The sequence below is a fragment of the Geotrypetes seraphini genome, chromosome 3, assembly GCF_902459505.1.
Source record: "Geotrypetes seraphini chromosome 3, aGeoSer1.1, whole genome shotgun sequence".
Taxonomy (NCBI): Eukaryota; Metazoa; Chordata; class Amphibia; order Gymnophiona; family Dermophiidae; genus Geotrypetes; species Geotrypetes seraphini.
Window position 1 is genome coordinate 22,420,409 of NC_047086.1, and position 20,734 is coordinate 22,441,142.

At 45.0% G+C, this 20,734-nt stretch overlaps 1 protein-coding gene across 7 annotated transcripts in view; it reads left to right on the forward strand.

Moving 5' to 3' along the window:
• MRAP2 (melanocortin 2 receptor accessory protein 2) overlaps nt 1-20,734 on the forward strand; it is a 70,926-nt gene that overhangs the window by 18,196 nt on the left and 31,996 nt on the right. The gene's annotated exons all lie outside the window — the stretch shown is intronic.

The following is a 20,734-nucleotide window of genomic DNA, read 5'->3' on the forward strand; positions in this document are numbered from 1 at the left end:
TACATAAAAATACTATTTATTATTTCTATAGCGCTGAAAGGCGTACGTAGCCTGTCAGTGAAACATGGACGAAAGGAATGCTCTTGTTGCTAGGAAATCAAACCTGTTTGTGCCTTTTAGAAAACCAAGCTTTAATGACCCGGTTGATTTTAGAAAACATTCTTAAAAGCAAAGCAATTACTAGTCTATTAAATTTATCCATTCACTTGTGTGAAAATATTCAGATGCAAAAATCACCAATTGTTGACCTTTCCTGCTCGTAGCAGAATTTGCATTCAAGCACAATATGCCTGAAAAGAGAAACTGCCAGTCTATGAAATCATCCAGATGTCTGTGCCAGATGTAGCGTCGTGTCTTTGGGTTTTTAAAAAAATAATGCTCCGTTCTTTTTTTCTTTTAAGTTCCAATCTTTTTTATTGTATTTTGTAATAATGAACAAAAAACAAAATTACATTCAAGTATAATGAAAGTTCACAAAAGCCATAGGAAAAAAACAAAACAGGAATCTATTTAACAGGACAACAGCGGGTATTGTCATATTCATTGAAATGCTTACACGGATTGCATATATTTTTCAATAGGTGACCAAAGATTTTGATTTGATTGCCTCTGTCTCACAGGCAGTTTTTCTGCCGCATATTGTTCAAATCGTTTATATAAACATAAAGAATGCCACCAAAAGGTAAAGTTTAATCTTGAGGCTGATTTCCAGCATTGCAGAATCTGTTGGATACCAACTGAAATCATAATATCAATCAATTTGTTTTCACATATACAATATTTAAAGCAGGGATGTAAAGAACGTTTAATAATAATATCAAAGGATAGATAGATTTGCAGAGCATTTAGTAATTTGACATATAAGGGTACAAACTTGAGTCCAAAATGGTTGGATATGAGGACATGAAAAAAGCATATGTTTAAGCATTCCTTGTGAATTTTGGCAATGCCAACAAGTATCATCAGACGAGAGATTTGCTTTCTTTTTCTTATATGGAGTCCAAATTGTTCTCCACATAACAAATAATAACGACTGAGACATGCTAGCAGACAAGAGTGGTCTATTGATTTTGGACCATATTTGACACCAATCTTTTTCAGTCAGAGGAGTTTCAAAGTCTGCAGACCATTTATCCATTATGGTTAAGGAAGGAACATAACTAGAATCCCTTAATATTTTATAACAAAATGACATTTCTTTTCCTGTTTCTTTAGAAACTGTACTCCATTCTGAGATAGATGAAGTGTCAGAAAGATGAAGAGTAGAGAGGAGAGAAGAAAGAATCATCCATTGGTGTTTTTTAGAAACTAATGACGGAAAATTTGCACAGAAAGCGGAGAAGGGTAGCAGTACCGCTCCATTGTATAATGCATTGACAGACCATACACCAGCATCTCTCCACCCCTTCCAATCTATACATCTTTTATTAATTTTCAAGAAAGTATTATTCCAAAGCGACATACTTTTGTGGGAAAAGATAGATTTAGGAGCCACTTTATCTAGAGCGTGTAATGCAGAGAGAGTTGCTGGAAAGAGAGGATATTGTTTAAGATGTTTAGGAATTCGCATGGTAGGGAGGACATGAATAGGGATTGGATTGCTGATTGATATTTCCAGATTTAGCCAGGAAGGTATGATAGAAGTATCATCAGACTCATCGCAGGTGATCCAGTAAACCCTATATTTGGCTAATGATGCTAAGTGGTATTTGTAAAAATCAGGAAGATTAACTCCTCCATAATTTTTAGTAGCTTTTAATTTGCTAAGGGCTATTTTAGGACATTTATTGCGCCAGATAAAAGAAGATAATTGTCGATCAATCCATTTGTATATCTGTGGTTTACACAAACTGGGAAGCATAATGAGTTTAAACAAAATTTGAGGTGCTAAAGTCATTTTAAGTGCCGAAATGCGACCCCACCATGTAATATACAGTGGGGACCAGGTCGAGATAGTATGAGTTATTAGTTCTTTCAATTTAGTGACATTGAAATCCATAACAGTCTCAGGATCTTTATGTACATACGTACCTAAATATTTAACAGGTGAAGTAGACCATGAAAATGTGAATGTTTGGACATCTGAGTACGAAGCACAATTATTGAGTGGAAAGATAACCGATTTATTCCAATTAACTTTATATCCTGAAAATGTTGAGTATAAGTTGGTTAATGAGATAAGGGCTGTTAGAGATTGTGCAGGATTTTTAAGATAGAGCATAATATCATCAGCATACACTGCGACCTTAAAATCACGAGATGAAGTGGGAATTCCTTGTATATTGGGGGATTGTCTAATGGCAGATAAAAAAGGGCTCTAAGGAAAGGTTAAAGAGAAGAGGTGAAAGGGGGCATCCCTGCCTAGTTCCCCTACATAAGTAAATTGGTTTTGAAAGAGAGTTATTTATTAGAATTCGTGAGCATGGTTTCCAATATAACGCACGAATCCAAGCTACAAAATTATCCCCAAAATGATACCATTTCAGAACCTGCAGCAGGAATCGCCATTCCACACGATCAAAGGCCTTTTCGGCATCTATTGCTAGTCCCACCACAGGTTCCTCAACAGTTTTGGCACATCAAGAGAGGTTATGAAAAATTTGAAGATTATCTCCAATAAAACGTTGTTTAACAAATCCCATTTGATCGGGAGAAATCAACAACTGAATTACTTTGTTAATTCTATTCGCAAGAATTTTTGCTAAAATTTTGTAATCAGAGTTGAGTAATGAGATTAGTCGGTAGTTTCCTACTTTTGTGAGATCCCTATCAGGTTTAGGAAATATCACTATATTAGCTTCTGTAAAATTACGTTGTAATTCAGGGTGAGAATGAACAAAATTATAATATTGTAATAAATGGGGACTTAGTTGAAGCGACAGAGTTTTATAAAATTCACTGGTAATGCCATCTGGTCCAGGGGATTTATTCGAAGCAAGAGACTGAATCACTAATTGAATTTCTTGAATAGTAACTGGACTCTCTAATTCTGTTCTTATGTGGGAAGGCAGGGTTGGGTGTGAAATGGTATCTAAATAATTATTTATTTCATCTTGCGATGAGTCTGATTCAGATTGAAATAGTTCAGAATAAAAATGCTCAAATTCAGAACTAATACCATTTGAGTCAGTAATAATTTGGTTTTTGGAATTTATAATGGAGGAGATATGGTGTTTCTCATTTTTCTTTTTTAAGTAGCGGGCTAAGTTTTTACCCATTTTATTCCCCCCTATATAATGTCCAGATTTCAAAATGAAGATATCGTTATTAGCCAGTGCAGAGGCAATAGTATTGTATTTATATTTTTTTTAAGTAGTTGTGAATGCTGTATCATATTTGTAGGGTTAGAAAAAAATTGGGTTTCAAGTGATGTTATTTCTGATTCTAAGGTATTTAATTTTGTATTAGATTGTTTACGCTTCCATGTCATGAGGCTGATAATCTCACCTCTCAAAGTGGCTTTATAAGATTCCCAAATCGTAGCCGATGTTAGAGAGGGGTCAGAATTAGTAATGAAAAAGTTGGTGGTAAAAGTGCTCAATCGGGAAGTAATGGATTCATTTGTAAGAATACTATTATTTAACCTCCAATTTTGTTTAATGGTGTGAGACATAGAAATTGTAAGAAATAGAGAGATTGGTGCATGATCTGAAATGATAATAGAGTGGTTGACAGCATTTGAAATGTTTGATGAAAGAGAGGAGGAAATTAAAAAATAATCTAATCTGGCATAGGTACTGTGAGGAGCTGAAAAATGCGTATATTCACGTTCTGTGGGATTTAGAGTCCTCCAAGGGTCTATAAGAGCAAAATTTTTGATAAGACTCTTGAGTTCATCTAAAGTTTTAGATTTAGTAATTCTGCATTTGGATGTTCTATCTAAAACAATATCAAAAGGTTGATTATAGTCTCCACCTATAATGAGTGAAGCATTTGGAAATTTTAACAAAATGTTCTGCAAGGATCGAAAGAATTCAGGTTTATCTGAAACAGGAGCATAGATATTGAGAAATATTATGGGCTTATTATATAGAAACATAGAAATAGATGGCAGATAAGGGCCATGGCCCATCAAGTCTGCCCACTCCAGTGATCCTCCCTATATATCTTTGCGGATAGACCCCACATGTCTATCCCATCTGGCCTTAAAATCCGCCACACTGGTGGCCTCAATAACCTGAAGTGGAAGACTATTCCAGCGATCAACCACCCTTTCAGTGAAGAAGAACTTCCTAGTGTCACTGTGCAGTTTCCCACCCCTGATTTTCCACGAATGCCCCCTTGTTGCCGCGGGACCCTTGAAGAAGAAAATGTCTTCTTCCACCTTGATGCGGCCCGTGAGATATTTGAATGTCTCGATCATATCTCCCCTCTCTCAACGCTCCTCGAGTGAGTAGAGCTGCAAATTCCCCAACCGCTCCTCGTACGGGAGCTCCCTGAGTCCCGAGACCATCCTGGTGGCCATCCTCTGGACCGATTCCAGTCTCAGTACATCCTTGCGGTAATGCGGCCTCCAGAATTGCACACAGTACTCCAGGTGCGGTCTCACCATGGATCTATACAGTGGCATAATGACTTCAGGTTTACGGCTGACGAAACACCTGCGTATGCAACCTATGATTTGCCTTGCTTTGGATGAAGCTTGCTCCACTTGGTTTGCAGACTTCATGTCTTCCCTGACAATCACCCCCAAGTCTCTTTCTGCTTCAGTTCTTGTCAGGATCTCGCCATTTAGGGTGTAGATCTTGCATGGATTTTGGCTTCCTAGGTGCATGACTTTGCATTTTTTGGCATTGAAACTGAGTTGCCAGGACCTAGACCAGCGCTCCCGTAGAAGTAGGTCATGCATCATATCGTCTGTCATTGCTTTTTTGTCTGTTGTGCTTTTGCTCACTACATTGCTCAGTTTGGCATCAACGGCGAACAATGTTATTCTACCTCGGAGCCCTTCTGTCAAGTCTCTTATATAGATGTTGAACAAGATCGGGCCCAGGACGGAGCCCTGTGGCACTCCACTTATCACCTCCGACATCTCGGAGGGGGTGCCATTCACCATCACCCTCTGAAGCCTACCTCCAAGCCAGTTCCCAACCCATTTGGTTAGTGTGTCGCCCAAACCTAAAGAACTCATCTTGTTCAGCAACCTGCGGTGTGGCACGCTATCAAATGCATATATCAAGCACCATCTGCCTTCTGAATCAGATTCGGTAGAAACTACAGAATATGTAAGGGATGACTTAAAGTATGTGGATACTCCGTTCTTTTTCTTCAGAGCAGGAGAAAAGAAAGGTGAAGTATAACCGGGAATTAATGTCTTTGCACTATCAGACTGATTAAGGTGCGTTTCCTGAAACATGATAATATCTGGTCTCAAGGAACGCAAATAATTAGTCACCTTTTTTCTTTTAATACAGTGGTTCAAACCATTGACATTAAAGGAAAGAATGTGTAAATTGGTCGTATATTATCATATAATATATACTTTGAGACTTGGATATTATACCATGTATCAATATTGAAATATAACATAGCCAAAAAACATAAGATATAAATAGGCTTTTGGAACTGGTGAACAATCAAAAATGCCCTCTCTAATGCGGCAAACAGTGCCAGAGAGAGGACATTTGAACAGCACATGTAAATCAGGGTGGGTTTGTGACTGTTGAAGGTCGATCAGCGCAACCGACGGAGTTCTCCAAGAACAGCAGGAATCATATGAAGAGAAGTCGATGATGATGAGGACTGTCTCATTCAGTATAAGCTGCTTCAGGAAAGAAATGATGCAGTGCTGTAAACTTATTGCATCTTAATAGAGTCAATATAACGCTGCAACTCAGCCGGATCTAAATATGTGATGCTTTTATTTTGATGTGTGACCAGCATTTTGGCAGGATATAGAAGACCAAACCGGGCCCCAACATCTTTCAGATCTTGCCTTTGTTGTAAGAAAGTTTTTCTGCGGTTCGCCGTCAACTTTGCAAGATCAGGTACCAGAAGAATTTTTCTACCTTGATATAAGATTTGTTTCTTTTCTTTACCAGCAAGTAGAATCTGCAGCGCCTGTTGGTAGCGTAAAACTTTAGCTACAATGGGACGAGGCGATTCTTGATTGATTCTAGAAGGAACACGGTGTGCTCTCTCCAGTTCAAACGGCATATCAAATTTCACGCCCATAGAAACATAGAAACATAGAAAAATGACGGCAGATAAGGGCCATATAGCCCATCAAGTCTGCCCACACTATTTACCCACCCTCTTAGGTCTTCTGACCTCTTAAGTATAATTGTAATTATACTGTCACTCTACTGACCTGCTCATTGTAATTATACCGTCACTCTACTGACCCGCTCATTCAAGTCCTAGTGACCCTATCCTTGGCATGACCTCGTAGGGATCCCACATGGGTATCCCATTTGTTCTTGAAGTCTGGGATGCTGCGTGCCTCGACCACCTGCACTGGAAGCTTGTTCCAATGCTCGATCACTCTCTCCGTGAAGAAGTACCTCCTGACGTCTCCACGAAACTTCCCTCCCCTGAGTTTGAGCGGATGTCCTCTTGTGATCGAGGGTCCCCTGAGAAGAAAGATATCGTCTTCCACCTCGACCCGTCCTGTGATATACTTAAATGTCTCAATCATGTCTCCCCTCTCCCTACGCTCTTCAAGAGTGTAGAGCTGCAATTTGCTCAGTCTTTCCTCGTACGGGAGACCCTTTAGCCCCGAGACCATCCTGGTGGCCATCCGCTGAACCGATTCAATTCTGAGCACATCCTTACGGTAATGTGGCCTCCAGAATTGCACACAGTACTCCAGATGAGGTCTCACCATGGCTCTATACAATGGCATCATGACTTCAGGTTTCCTGTTGACGAAGCTTCTCTTGATACAACCTATCATCTGCCGTGCTTTAGATGAAGCCTTCTCCACTTGAGTGGCTGCTTTCATGTCAGCACTGATGATTACTCCCAAGTCTCGTTCTGCCGTAGTTCTGGTTAAAGTTTCTCCATTCAAGGTGTAAGTTTTACAAGGATTTCCGTTACCGAGATGCATGACCTTACATTTCTTGGCGTTAAAGCCCAGCTGCCATGTCAAGGACCAATTTTCTAAAGTACGCAGGTCTTGTTCCATAGCATCCTGTAGTTTATATCCGTTTACTATATTGCATAGTTTGGCGTCATCAGCGAATAAGGTTACTTTGCCTTGAAGCCCTTGAGTCAGATCCCCAATGAATATGTTGAAGAGGAGTGGGCCCAGGACCGAACCCTGTGGTACTCCGCTAGTCACCTCCGACATTTTAGAGAGGGTACCGTTAACTACCACCCTCTGAAGTCTGCCATTAAGCCAATCTTTAACCCATGCAGCTAGAGTCTCTCCTAATCCCATCGATTTCATCTTGTTCAGCAGCCTGCGGTGTGGGACACTGTCGAACGCTTTGCTGAAGTCTAGGTACACGACGTCCAAAGACTCTCCTGAGTCCAGTTTTCTTGTTACCCAGTCAAAGAAGTTGATTAGATTTGACTGGCATGACCTACCCTTGGTGAATCCATGTTGGTTGGGATCCCGGAGATTTCCCTCGTTCAGGATCGTATCTAATTTATACTTAATTAGTGTTTCCATGAGTTTACACACAATTGAGGTGAGGCTTACCGGTCTATAGTTTGCAGCCTCAGCCTTGCAGCCCTTTTTATGTAGAGGAACGACGTTGGCTGTTTTCCAGTCTAACGGAACTTTCCCCGTACTTAGTGAGAGATTGAAGAGCACTGCCAACGGTTCTGCCAGAACGTCTCTCAATTCTCTGAGCACTCTTGGGTGTAAATTGTCCGGTCCCATGGCCTTGTTTACCTTTAGCCTTGCCAGTTCGTTGTAAACGTCCCCAGGTGTGAACTCAAAATTCTGAAACGGGTCATCCACGTCTTGTTTTATCATCAACTGTGGTCCGTGTCCCGGTGCTTCGCAGGTGAAGACTGAGCAGAAATATTCATTTAGTAGTTCTGCTTTTTCTGAATCCGCCACCGTGTAGTTTCCGTCCGGTTGTCTAAGGCGTACTATACCGTCTGTGTTCCTTTTCCTATCACTGATATACCTAAAGAAGGATTTGTCCCCTTTTTTAATGTTCTTTGCCAGAGTTTCTTCCACTCGAAGTTTGGCCTCCCTAACTGCTCTTTTGACCATTGCAGATCTGGTCTTATATTCTACTTTAGTTTCTCTTCTCTGCGTACGTTTGTAGGAAAGAAATGCTTTTTTCTTCTCTTTAATGAGGTGCGAGATCTCTTCAGTGAACCATTGGGGTTTGTTGTTTCTTTGTCGTTTATCTACTGATTTTATGTAGCGATTAGTTGCTTCGTGTATGGATGATTTCAGATACGACCACATGGTTTCCACATTGCCGGTCTCTGCTTGGTCCTGTAGCTTCTGATGAACGAAATCGCCCATGCGTGCGAAGTCGGTGCCCCGGAATTGGAGCACCTTTGTTTTTGTAATTGATTTAGGGGATCCTTTCCCAAGGTTGAACCATACCATGTTATGGTCGCTGGAGGCTAGCGTATCTCCTACCGAGACCTCTGAGACGCTTTCCCCGTTGGTGAGTACTAGGTCTAGGATTGCCTGGGCTCTAGTGGGTTCCGTTACCATCTGTCTGAGATGTACTCCTTTTATGGAGGTCAAAAGCCTCCTGCTGCTGCTGGTTGTTGCTGAAAATGTGTTCCAGTCTGCATCAGGTATGTTGAAGTCCCCTAGCAGTACAGTTTCGCCCCGTAGAGTTATATTCTCTATGTCTTCAATTAATTCTGCGTCCATGTCTTCCGGTTGTCTTGGAGGTCTGTATACCACTCCAAGATACAGGCATTTTTTGCCACCTCTTGCCAGGTTTACCCAGAGGGATTCCCCGGTATACTTGACATCAGTGATCCTGGTGGTCTTGATGTCCTCTTTAATGTATAGTGCTACCCCTCCTCCTAACCTGCCCTCTCTGTCCTGACGAAGTAAATTGTACCCCGGTATAGCCATATCCCACCCATGTGCGTCCGTGAACCAAGTCTCGGATATTGCCACTACGTCCAGGTTGGCATCCCTTATTTCAGTTTCCAGTTCTAGAATTTTATTGCCTAAACTGTGTGCATTAACATACATGGCCCTCCACACTTTGTGTTTGCTGAGTCCCTGTAAGGCTATTCCTGACTGAGTCTGTGTGGCTCCTAGAGAACTGTTTGCATATTGGGTCCTTACCTCGGAAACAGAGTGTCGACTCGTCCCATCAGGATAGTTCCTTTCCACACCAGTATATGAGTAGGTCCCCTCCCCCAACTTACCTAGTTTAAAGCCCTGCGACGCCCAGCAGGGAAGGAATTAGTTTAGTGAGAAATTCAATTGTGTCGCTTCCTTCAGCCAATTCTGGAATTCCTAGAATTCTAATGTTATTCCGACGACTTCTATTCGAAAGATCTTCCAAATCGTTTTTTAAGGCCGCAATGTCCCGCTCATCTTTGGGTATTAGGGAGACATCTTGAACATGTGCCGCCTGAAACGCTTCAAGCGCGTCCAATCTATGGCGCGCGTCCGTGAATTGTGAGTTCAGGGCTTCAATTTCCACACGGATTAGTTGTGATTCCTCTACTTGCTTAGTCATTATAGTTTTAAAGGCACGCACCTCCATTATAAGCAGCTCTAATTGCGAGTCAACAGATTTTGGCGCTTGCTTCTCCGGCGAAGGGGCCTCGTGTTTAGGCCGCTTTCCACTGGGGGTTGCGGTAGGTGATTGTTCCGCTTTTGAGCTCTTTGACAGAGACATAGTAGAATCGCCAGTTAGTTCCAGAGATAATAGCGTTGTTTTATCCGACTAAAAAAGAGACAATTTTCTGCCAATATCCCGCCGTCGCAGAGAGCTCTCAATCTGCACGTCTGATCGCCATGTCGGACAAGCTCCGCCCCCCGTTCTTTTTTTCTACTGTAACCCTGGGACCTCCTTTCTGCCCTGCAGCTGCTCATACACTAGTAGTACAAAACTTACCCCCCCTCTTTTTCTAAGGTGCACTAACATAGACTAACATGCACGCGTTAGCGTTTAGCGCGCACTAATTGGTTAGCGCACCTTAGTAAAAGAGGGTGGCACCCTCCCCTGCCCTCTTCTCCGCCCCCCCACCTCTACACACTCCTTCGTCCCCCCCCCCCACTGTCACACGTGCCACTTCCCTTCCCCCATACCTCTAACGTTCCTGACGCAAGCAGGAACCCCCGACCTGCTGTCGCACCTGCCTGGGCTCTTTCTGACGTCACTTCCTCGGAGCGGGTCCAAGAAGTGATGTCAGAAGAAGAGCTGAGGCAAGCGCAACAGCGGGTGGGGGGGTTGCTCCTCGTGTCAGGAATGTTACAGAGGCACGGGGGAAGTGTAGTGGTGCGCATGGCAGTGGGGGGCGGGGGAGAGAGGAGGGTGGGTGCCGTGCCCCTACCAAGACCGCCCCTCCCCCGTCTTCCCCCCTTACTACGCCACTGCCTTCAGGTGGTTTGGCGTTTGTTTTGAGGGATATGAGTCACTTTCTTCCTTTGTTTATTAGGTTACAATCAACTGTTGAAAAATTTAAGATAGACTTAAAGACACTTTTATCTAATGATGGTTATGATTAATGACTGGATTAAGATTCTGGAAGACATACAGTTGATCCTTATGTGTTTTCCTTCCCCATCTTTTCTATTATAAAATTGTAGTTCTTCTCTTGATCCCTACTTTGGTGTGATGTTTTAAATACACTACCCTTTAGTAGGATAATTTATTTTAGATTGTAATCTGCTTAGAAGGTTCTAACCATATTGTGGGATATCAAATTTTAAATAAACTTGGAAACTTCCTATTATGTATTTGATTACAGTGCTACTTGATTGCTTTGGTACAAACTGAGGGGACAGGAGCAGCTCCCTGAGAAGGAGGTGGAGTTGGAAAACATGATTGCCAGTTTTCTGCAAGTAACTTGCTAGTTCAGATACAAGACCCTAGCATTCAGGACCACTAGACGCATCAACAAGAAAGATTACCGAGGAAAGAACCTAATCTTTCTTTCCGTTTGATGGCCTTTAAATCAGCCAGGGAAATAGTTTGTAAAGAAAAAAAACCCCAATACCGTTCTCTCTGCCACAATTGATGTTTCCTATTACCTCTTCTGATAGATAATGGCACCTGTTCAAATACCCAACAATACAAATCTCTAAATTAATGTCCCGCCTCCAAACAATGGGGAACCATTGGTTGGTAATAAGATTGTATATTACTGCAATAAATTTTGCCTGCATCTTGTACATAGCCTGCAGTTTTCTCTTGGTTTCTTCTTGCTGTTCGGTCCACTGCAGACTACGTTGGATTTTTTTCTTGTTGAACCAACGGGGCTGTCATCTTCCTTAAAGTTAAACAGCTTCTATGTTCAATCAATCACGTTTTAAGTGCTCAACGTCTTTGCCCCACACAAAATAAATGTCAGGGGCACTCCACAAATGGACTGCAGATGAGGATGTTGCGATCTGTATCAATCCCGTTTGGTCTGTTTTCTCACTAGATGGTGTATTGGGGTTTTAGGGTTTTGTGTAATATTTACACTGCTGCTTGTTCACAGTCACAGATAAAGTTCTTTCTCTTTGAATCCTGGGAGTTAGTGCTCTTATGGTACAGTAAGGCTCCAAATGTGTTTTTGCACAAGTTTGTGCTTAGCGTTTTGCAGTGAAGAGATCGTGTGTAGGCCTTACTGAAGTGACTTCCAAAGCTTTTTATATTTAATTTTAGTTTGTCACAACACTGGTGTGAATGGGCCGAGCGGTCATCTTCCGTCACATGACCAGCACCTGCAGTGTTCCTGTACAGGTTCTCCAATAACCCCAGTGTACTCATAGATAAATACACCAACACAGGCACTGGAAAATGTGCAACAGAACTTTTATTCTTTCACATAACCTGGGCTTGTTCCCTCAGAAGCTCAGGGAAACCAAAACTCTATACTTTAATTTCAGTTTAACATAGTAACATAGGAGATAACGGAAGTTAAAGACCCAAATGATCCATCCAGTCTGCCCAACCTGATTCAATTTAATTTTTTTTTTCTTCTTCTTAGCAATTTCTGGGCAAGAATCCAAAGCTCTACCCGGTACTGTGTTTGTGCTCCAACTGCCGAAATCTCCGTTAAAACCTTCTCCATCCCATCTAAACCCTCCCAGCCATTGAAGCCCTCCCCAGCCCATCCTCCCACAAACGGCCATATACAGACACAGACCGTGCAAGTCTGCCCAGTACTGGCCTTAGTTCTTCAATATTTACTATTATTTTCTGATTCTAGACCCTCTGTGTTCATCCCACACTTCTTTGAACTTCGTCACCGTTTTCCTCTCCACCACCTCTCTTGGGAGCGCATTCCAAGCATCCACCACCCCAGTGACGTACCAAAGGGGGGCGGGGGTGGCCCCACCCCGGGTGCAAGCATTGAGGGGGTGCTCCCGGCCTTGGAGTCATGGCCCGGGAACTTCCCTTCTCATGGCCCGACCCTCGTTTATCCGATTGCAGCAGAAAGCAACGTGCAGAAAGGATAGCGGGTACTTTAGCGATCCTTGCAGGTTGCCATAGGCCTCAGGAGTTGTCGTCCCTCTGCCGCGATCCTGCCTCTGATGTCAGAGAAGAGGCGGGACCGTGGCAGAGGTACGACAACTCTGGAGGCCTATGGCAACCTGCAAGGATCGCTAAAGTACTCGCGATCCTTTCTGCAGGTTGCTTTCTGCTGCAGTCGGGTAAAGGGAGGTGCGGGAGGCCAGAGGGGAACACACAAGCCTTCCCGGGGGGGGGGGGGGAACAGTCCTTCAGGGAGGGGTACAACAGTCCTTCGGGGGGGAGACGACAGTCCTTCGAGTGCAGGCCTTCAGGGGTTCAGGGGGGGACAGACCTTCAGGGTGGGGCAGGCCTTCAGGTGGGGGTGCAGACCTTCAGGGATGGGGTGTAGGCCTTTGGGGGGATAGACCTTTGGGGGGGAGGTACAGGCCTTCAGGGTGGGTGCAGGCCTTTGGGGGGGGTGTAGGCCTTCAGGGGGATGCGGGCCTTCAGGGCGTACAGACCTTCGGGAGGAGGTGCAGTCCTTCGGGGGGGGGGTGCAGGCCTTCAGAGGTGGGGTGCAGGCCTTTAGGGGGGACAGACCTTTGGAGGGAGGTACAGGTTTTTGGGGAGGATGCAGGCCTTCAGGGGTGGGGTGTAGGCCTTCAGGGTGGGTGCAGACCTTCGGGGGGGGGTGAGGTTCAGTCCTTCGGGGGGGGTACAGGCCTTCAGGGGGGACAAACATCCAGGGGAGGGGGTCCTGGTGTAGAAGTACATAGAGGGAGGGAGGGAAGGGGGGTTCAAAGGTACATGCATATGCCGGACTTTGGGGGGAAGAAATAATGAGTCTAAAAACAGAGGAGTGGGAGAAAGATGGTGGATAATGGGATTTAGGGAAGGAAGGAACAGAAAGGGAGAGAAGTTGGACACAAGGGATGGTGTGGAGGGGGGATAGAGATACTGGATAGGAGGATAGTTGGGAAGAGAAAGGGAGAGATGGTGGACCCTGGGGTGGTGGGGAAGGAGGGAGAGATGCTGGATGAAAGGGTAGTTGAGAAAAGGTGAATCTGTGGATGGAGACGAAAAAAAAAAGAAAGATGCCAGACCTCCAGGGGAGAGAAGGGAAACAGAAGTGGAGGACAGAGATGGCAGATGGATGGTTAGCATGGAGAAAGAAGAAAGAAGGAGACCCTGGCAAGCAAGACAACCAGAGCCTGGGACCAACAAGAGCCTGGAACCAAACTCTCCTCAACATCCTTCGTCAGATACGGTCTCCAAAACTGAACACAATACTCCAAGTGGGGCCTCACCAACGACCTGTACAGGGGTATCAACACCTTCTTTCTTCTACTGGTTACGCCTCTCTTTATACAGTCCAGCATCCTTCTCAAACAGGTGGGCTTTTAACTGGGCCTTGAACGCTACCAGAGACGGAGCCCGCCGTAGGGATTTGGGCAGCTTGTTCCAAGCACGCAGCACAGCAAGGTAGAAAGAACGGAGTCTGGAGTTGGCAGAGGAAGAGACGGGCACAGATAGGAGGGACTTATCAGCTGAGTGGAGCTCATGGAGGGAGGGGGTCATAGGGGGAGATAAGTGAAGAGCGATAGTGAGGGGCAGCTGAGTGAGTGCATTTGTAGCTCTGTAAGTGGAGTTTGAATTGTATTCGGAAACGGATGGGAAGCCAATGAAGTGATTTTAGGAGAGGAGTAACCTAAGTAAAGCATTTCTCTCGGAATATGAGTCATGCAGCTAAATTCTGGACAGATTGGAGGGGACGAGATGGCTAAGTGGAAGACCTGAGAGTAGCGAGTTGCAGTAGTCTAAGCGTGAGGTGATGAGGGCGTGGATAAGTATTTTGGTAGTGTGCTCAGAGAGGAAGGGTTGGATTTTGGTAATATTACATGCTCCTACTGCAATTGCCCGAGATTTTAATTGGAGAAAGGACTTCCTCCTCATCTGTTGAAAGCCCTGGACACATTGGGAAATATTTTTACCTTTTTTCCAAAAAAGAAATTACGTTTAAACCTAGAGTAACTTCGAAAGTAGTACTCTTGTTGAGTTCACTACGGGCTCCATTTAAACCTGGGCGCGATGGACCAATGGTCTGACCCAGTGGTGGCAACTTCTTATGTTCTTAGTACTCTTGTTGAGTTCACTACGGGCTCCATTTAAATCTGGGCGCGATGGACCAATGGTCTGACCCAGTGGTGGCAACTTCTTATGTTCTTAGTACTCTTGTTGAGTTCACTACGGGCTCCATTTAAACCTGGGCGCGATGGACCAATGGTCTGACCCAGTGGTGGCAACTTCTTATGTTCTTAGTACTCTTGTTGAGTTCACTACGGGCTCCATTTAAACCTGGGCGCGATGGACCAATGGTCTGACCCAGTGGTGGCAACTTCTTATGTTCTTAGTACTCTTGTTGAGTTCACTACGGGCTCCATTTAAACCTGGGCGCGATGGACCAATGGTCTGACCCAGTGGTGGCAACTTCTTATGTTCTTAGTACTCTTGTTGAGTTCACTATGAGCTCCTTTTACAAATCCGCATTAGGCTTTTTTATTGCCGGCCGCAGTGATATTAGCTCTGACACTCATAGAATTCCTATGTGTGTCGAAGCTAATACCGCTGTGGCCGGTGATAAGTTTCAAGTTTATTAGGTATTTATATACTACCTATCAAGGTTTATCTAAGCGGTTTTACAATCAGGTGCTCAAGTATTTTCCCTGTCTGTCCCGATGGGCTCACAATCTATCTAGCGTACCTGGAGCTATGGAGGACTGAGTGACTTGCCCAGGGTCACAAGGAGCAGCACGGGGTTTGAACCCACAACTCCAGGGTGCTGAGGTTGTAGATCCAACCACTGCGCCACACACTCCTCCAAAAAAAGCCTAATGTGGTTCTTAAAAAGGTGGGGGGGGGGGAGATACCAAGAATGTGGCCTGAGGAAATAGCATTACTGGAGGATTTCAAGATGTCTGACACATCTGAGCTATCCATAGAAATAAAGGTACCCTTGCTTCCCTCTTCTCCACTGTTCAACTAGGTCCTAGTAGGCATTTAAGAGGTTTTACAGATTTTTACGTGATTTTTTAGCTATATCTTCCAAAGGTCTAAGAGAGAAAGGACCCTTGTTTTTAGAAAGTTCAAGAGTCATAAATTCTTCCTCCTAGCCACATTCTCCAAAGCTTCACTGTTAATGTGAGGAGCAGCAGTTGCTTTTGATCTGGACCATCCCAGAATGGCTTCATATCCCACATGCCTCAGTCTTATCTCATGCTCCATTTGTGTAGCTCTGGCCTCCTAAAAAAGACTCAGCAAGTTAACAGCTTTGTGCTTCTGGGGCGTAGAATAATGCAGCTGGGGAGGTTGATCGTAAGTTGGCTTATTCATTTACTCATAAGAACATAAGAATAGCCTTACTGGGTCAGACCGATGGTCCATCAAGCCCAGTAACCCGTTCTCATGGTGGCCAATCCAGGTCACTAGTACCTGGCCAAAACCCAAAGAGTAGCAACATTCCATGCTATCGATCCAGGTCAAGCAGTGGCTTCCTCCATGTCTTTCTCAATAAAAAGACTATGGACTTTTCCTCCAGGAACTTGTCAAAACCTTTCTTAAAACCAGCTACGCTATCTGCTCTTACCACATCCTCTGGCAACGCGTTCCAGAGCTTAACTATTCTCTGAGTGAAAAAAAATTTCCTCCAATTGGTTTTAAAAGTATTTCCCGGTAACTTCATTGAGTGTCCCCTAGTCTTTGTAATTTTTGACAGAGTGAAAAAAATCGATCCACTTGTACCCGTTCTACTCCACTCACGATTTTGTAGACTTCAATCATATCTCCCCTCAGCCGTCTCTTTTCCAAGCTGAAGATACTGAGTTACTACAGGTTGGAGACTTCCATGGGATCCTACATACAATAAAATACCATGTTTTACCACAGCTTAGTAACTTCCCTCTTAAGTGATTTACCTAGGAACCCAGGAGGTGTTAGCAAAATTTGAATGCTGTTTCTTAGCCTAACACTAACCATTCTGCTGCTCCTACAACAGAGTTGTATGAGAGTGTCTAGACTCAGAGTATAATAAATTAAGCTGCAGAACTCAGCTAAGTACCTCTTGACTTCTTAGCAATGCTGTGATTTAATTGAGTATATGGTATACTAAAGTACTTCAGACTTGAAAGAGATGTTCTTTGTACAGAGAAATTATTTGAATTGATTTTGAGGACTTTGAGTAGCATTAAGGTTTATCACACTTTGAATACAATGGTCCATTTTTAAAGTAATTGATAAATATAGAATTTGAACTGATATATTTTTGGGAAGATTATTTTTGTAGTCTTGCCTCTCTTGGCCGCTGTTAGTGGGCTTTATAAATTAGACATTAAATAGCCAAATTCATCATTTTTTTTAATAGCTGCCCCATTATAAAATCTCCCCCATATGAGTAGATTGATTCCCTAATGTCAGGGACAAGATTTCATGTCAGACTCTCACAACTTCATTTGTACATAAAAAGGAAGTGGAACTATGGAGCTGGGAGAGGAGTGGCAGACTAGGGAAAGGAATAACTGGCGAAGATGAGCTGGATTAGGGAGTGGAGGGATTTACTCCTTCCTGTCCTCTTCCCTGCCACTTCCTGGAAGGGAGGGGATAGAGCAGAACACCCTTGCTGCTCTGTGTCTTAAAAAGAAGTGGAACCAGGGCAGGATTAATTTTTCGAGGGCCCCTAGGCACACAAGTACACTGGGCCCCCCTGGCCCTGCCCCGCCCACACCCTGCCCTCACCCCACCATGCCCCGCCCCCATTTATCTGTTTTCTTATTTACTTCTTTATTTCCACTTGTATTTCTTTTTTTTTTAAAAAATTCAAAACAAACAAAGATTAGGATACCAGTGCACAGTTTTTCTTCTATGCAACCCCCAACCATCTCTGAACAAATCCCCCTTCCTTCCCTTCCCACTTACTTACCCAGGATTTTAATTCTGAACCCTTTCCATCTATATAATAAAACCGTAGGCGGCGCATGCGCAGTCTTATCAGCGTGCTTCCATGATCCGTATGTCCGTGGCCGCCAAGACTGCAGCATGCCCCGCGCTTACTACGGCCCCACGCGCAGCTCAGTTCGGCACGGCGGTTTCCCCAGATAGGGGAAGCCGAAAAACTCAATCCCGCCTCATGGTCCTGCCGCCGCTCACGAATTCCCCCCCCCCAATCCTCCTGCAACAGCCGCTACCGCTCCTGTTCAAAGCGGCCTGCTGAGGGTCGCGGCCGCTGTAACGAACCTCGCAGGCCGCTCTCCACATGGTAGCACGTTCCCTCTGACGCAATCGCGTCAGAGGGAACATGCTAACCGAGTTGGAGAGCGGCCTGCGAGGTTCGTTACAGCAGCCGCGAACCTCAGCAGGCCGCTTTGAACAGGAGCGGTTGCGGGAGGGGGGGGGGGGAGTTTTAACAGGAGGAGTCGCCGAAAAAAAACCTTCAGCCGCAGCAGGCCAGCACACGGGAAGGGAAGGGGGAGGGGCCGAACGGAGCAGGGCAGCTCAAGGTAAGAAGGGAATGGGGGGTGGGGAAAAATGTTTCTACTACTCAGCAGGGACCTGGAGGGGAAGGGAAAACCGCTGCTGGCTTCTGCAAAGGAAAGTGGTGGTAGGGGAGAGAAGGGAATGGGGGGTGGGTGGGGGAAAATGCTGCTACTACTTCACAGGGATCTGGAGGGGAAGGGAAATATCACAGCTGCTTCTGCAAAATAAAGTGGGGGGGGGAGAGAAGGGAATGGGGGGTGGGGGAAAATGCTGCTACTGCTTCAGCAAGGACCTGGAGGGAAAGAGAAATACCGCTGCTGCTTCTGCAAAGGAAAGTGGGGGGGGGGGGAGAGAAGGGAATGGGGGGTGGGTGGGGGGAAATGCTGCTACTACTTCACAGGGATCTGGAGGGGAAGGGAAATAGCACTGCTGCTTCTGCAAAGGAAAGTGGGGGGGGGGGGAGACACAGAAAGAAATACAGACAGACAAAGGGGGCGAGGGAGAGAGACAGACAGAAAAAAAGACAGACAGGGGGACCAGAGAGACACAGAAAAAAAGACAGACAGGCAAAGGGTGCCAGGGAGAGAGAGAAAAAAATTGCAGGAGGGAGAAATGACAGAAAGAAAGGAAGAAAGAAACAGGAGCAGGGAGAGAGACATAAAGAAAGAAAGACAGACAGCCATATATTCTAGCACCCGTTAATGTAACGGGCTTAAACACTAGTACGTATATAAAAGAGTTGAAATGCATTGTACAGCAGTAATACTATCCGAAATATAAGTCTATATTAATAACCAAGTTTGTAACTCCTCTCAACTGTGTCACTCTGTCGTCCATCTTTAACCCATATGTATGTATAAACAACCAAATCTGGTACGTTCCACTCCATGTATGTTAACTTATAACGAAACAACAAGCCAAGCAGTCCACCAAAGAATCCAACATGAAACAAAAGAAGATCGGCAGACAATAAGGAGATTCAAATCAGGTTTATTCAAGGTGCTCCCAAGAACCATGCCCGATGCATTTCATCAAACAAGGCTAGTCAACGCTAACAGAAAACCATGTTTTTCATACAAACGGAACACAGATATACTCTCACCCAGTATGGAATAAGTAATCACAAACTAAAAACAGAAATATGTAGATAAAGGTTAAATTAAACCGTCTAGAAGCCAAACTGCATACAGTGAAACACCACAGAAACAATGACACATAGCCCCTAATACTCTGCAAAATATAAATATAGCAGATGTAAATTTGAAGAAACTGATACATTTTGATCACGATTGAAAATAAAATCATTTTTCCTACCTTTGTTGTCTGGTGATTTCATGAGTTTCTAGTTGCACTTCCTTCTGACTGTGCATCCAATCTTTCTTTGTTCTTTCTTTCTTTCTTCCTCCTGCAAGCTTCCTCTGCTCCAGACCTCATTCCATTCCTCAACCAACATCTCTCTCTGTCCCTCCACGAGTCCATCTTCTTCTTCCTCTCTCCCTGCCTGCCCCTGCCACCCAACACACTCCATTCCCTCCTCCAACTTTAAACTTTTTCTTCCTCTCTCCCTGCCCCCAACCCTTTCTTTCTTTCTCTCTGCCCTGCCCCCCGCCACCACTGCTACTGCTGCTGATTTCGCCAAGCTACTGCCGTCGATTTCTCCCTGCTTCCCCGACGCGGCGGGCACACAAGCCTTCGCCCCGACGTCAATTCTGACATTGAAGAGGAAGTTCCAGGCCAGCCAATCGCTGCCTGGCTGGCCCGGAACTGAGTTGACGTCGGGGAAGCAGGGAGAAAGCAGACGACCATCGTGGCCCAAAACAGAAGGCAAGGGCCCAGGGCAGCTGCTCTCCTTGCTTCCCCCTAATGCCGGCCCTGCCTGCCAATACAGCTGAGAAGGGAAGAAGGAACACTGCTGAATTTCTTGGCAAAAAGATGAGGAGTACCGGCCAGCAGGGGAGGGAAAGCCTGGACAGTTATGGAGGGAGGGAGAAGGAGGCAAGACAAGAGATTGTTTCTTCCCCGCAGCCCAAATTTTCCTTTTCAGAGGGGCCCTGACACGGCAGCTGTTCTCACAAGCTGCTGGCAGCTGCCCTGAAGTTTCCTTTCCGACAGGGCAGATCGCCGCAAAGGGATAGCTTCGGGGCAGACGCTGGAAGCATGTGAGAACAGCTGCCATGTTGGGGCTCCTCTGAAAAAGGAAAATTTAGGAGTTTAATCAAGAAGTTCGGACCGCGGGGCCCAGGGCAGCTGCCCTGTTTGCTTCTCTCTAACGCCGACCCTGGGGCCCCCCTGACAATTCCGGGCCCTAGGCACGTGCCTCCTGGGCTAGCCTTTATATTCCGGCCCTGAGTGGAACTGAATTCCAAGCCTTTTTCTGGGCCCGGGGTTCTATTGTTTTCCCCTCGTCTCATTCCAATATTTTCTCTGTTCTATAGTACAAAGATCACAAAGTCTGTGCTTTCTCACACAGAGTGGCATAGCTGGGACTCAGTGGACCTTGGGCAGGAGGAACGAGATGGGCTTCAACCATGTGACCCCCCCGGGTCCAGCACCTTCCCCCTGCTCTCAGCTACTTCCTAGCTCACCAAGTGCTTCACAGCTACAGTGCTACAGGCTGTCTCTCTGATCATCAGGACCTTTGCTGTATCACGCCC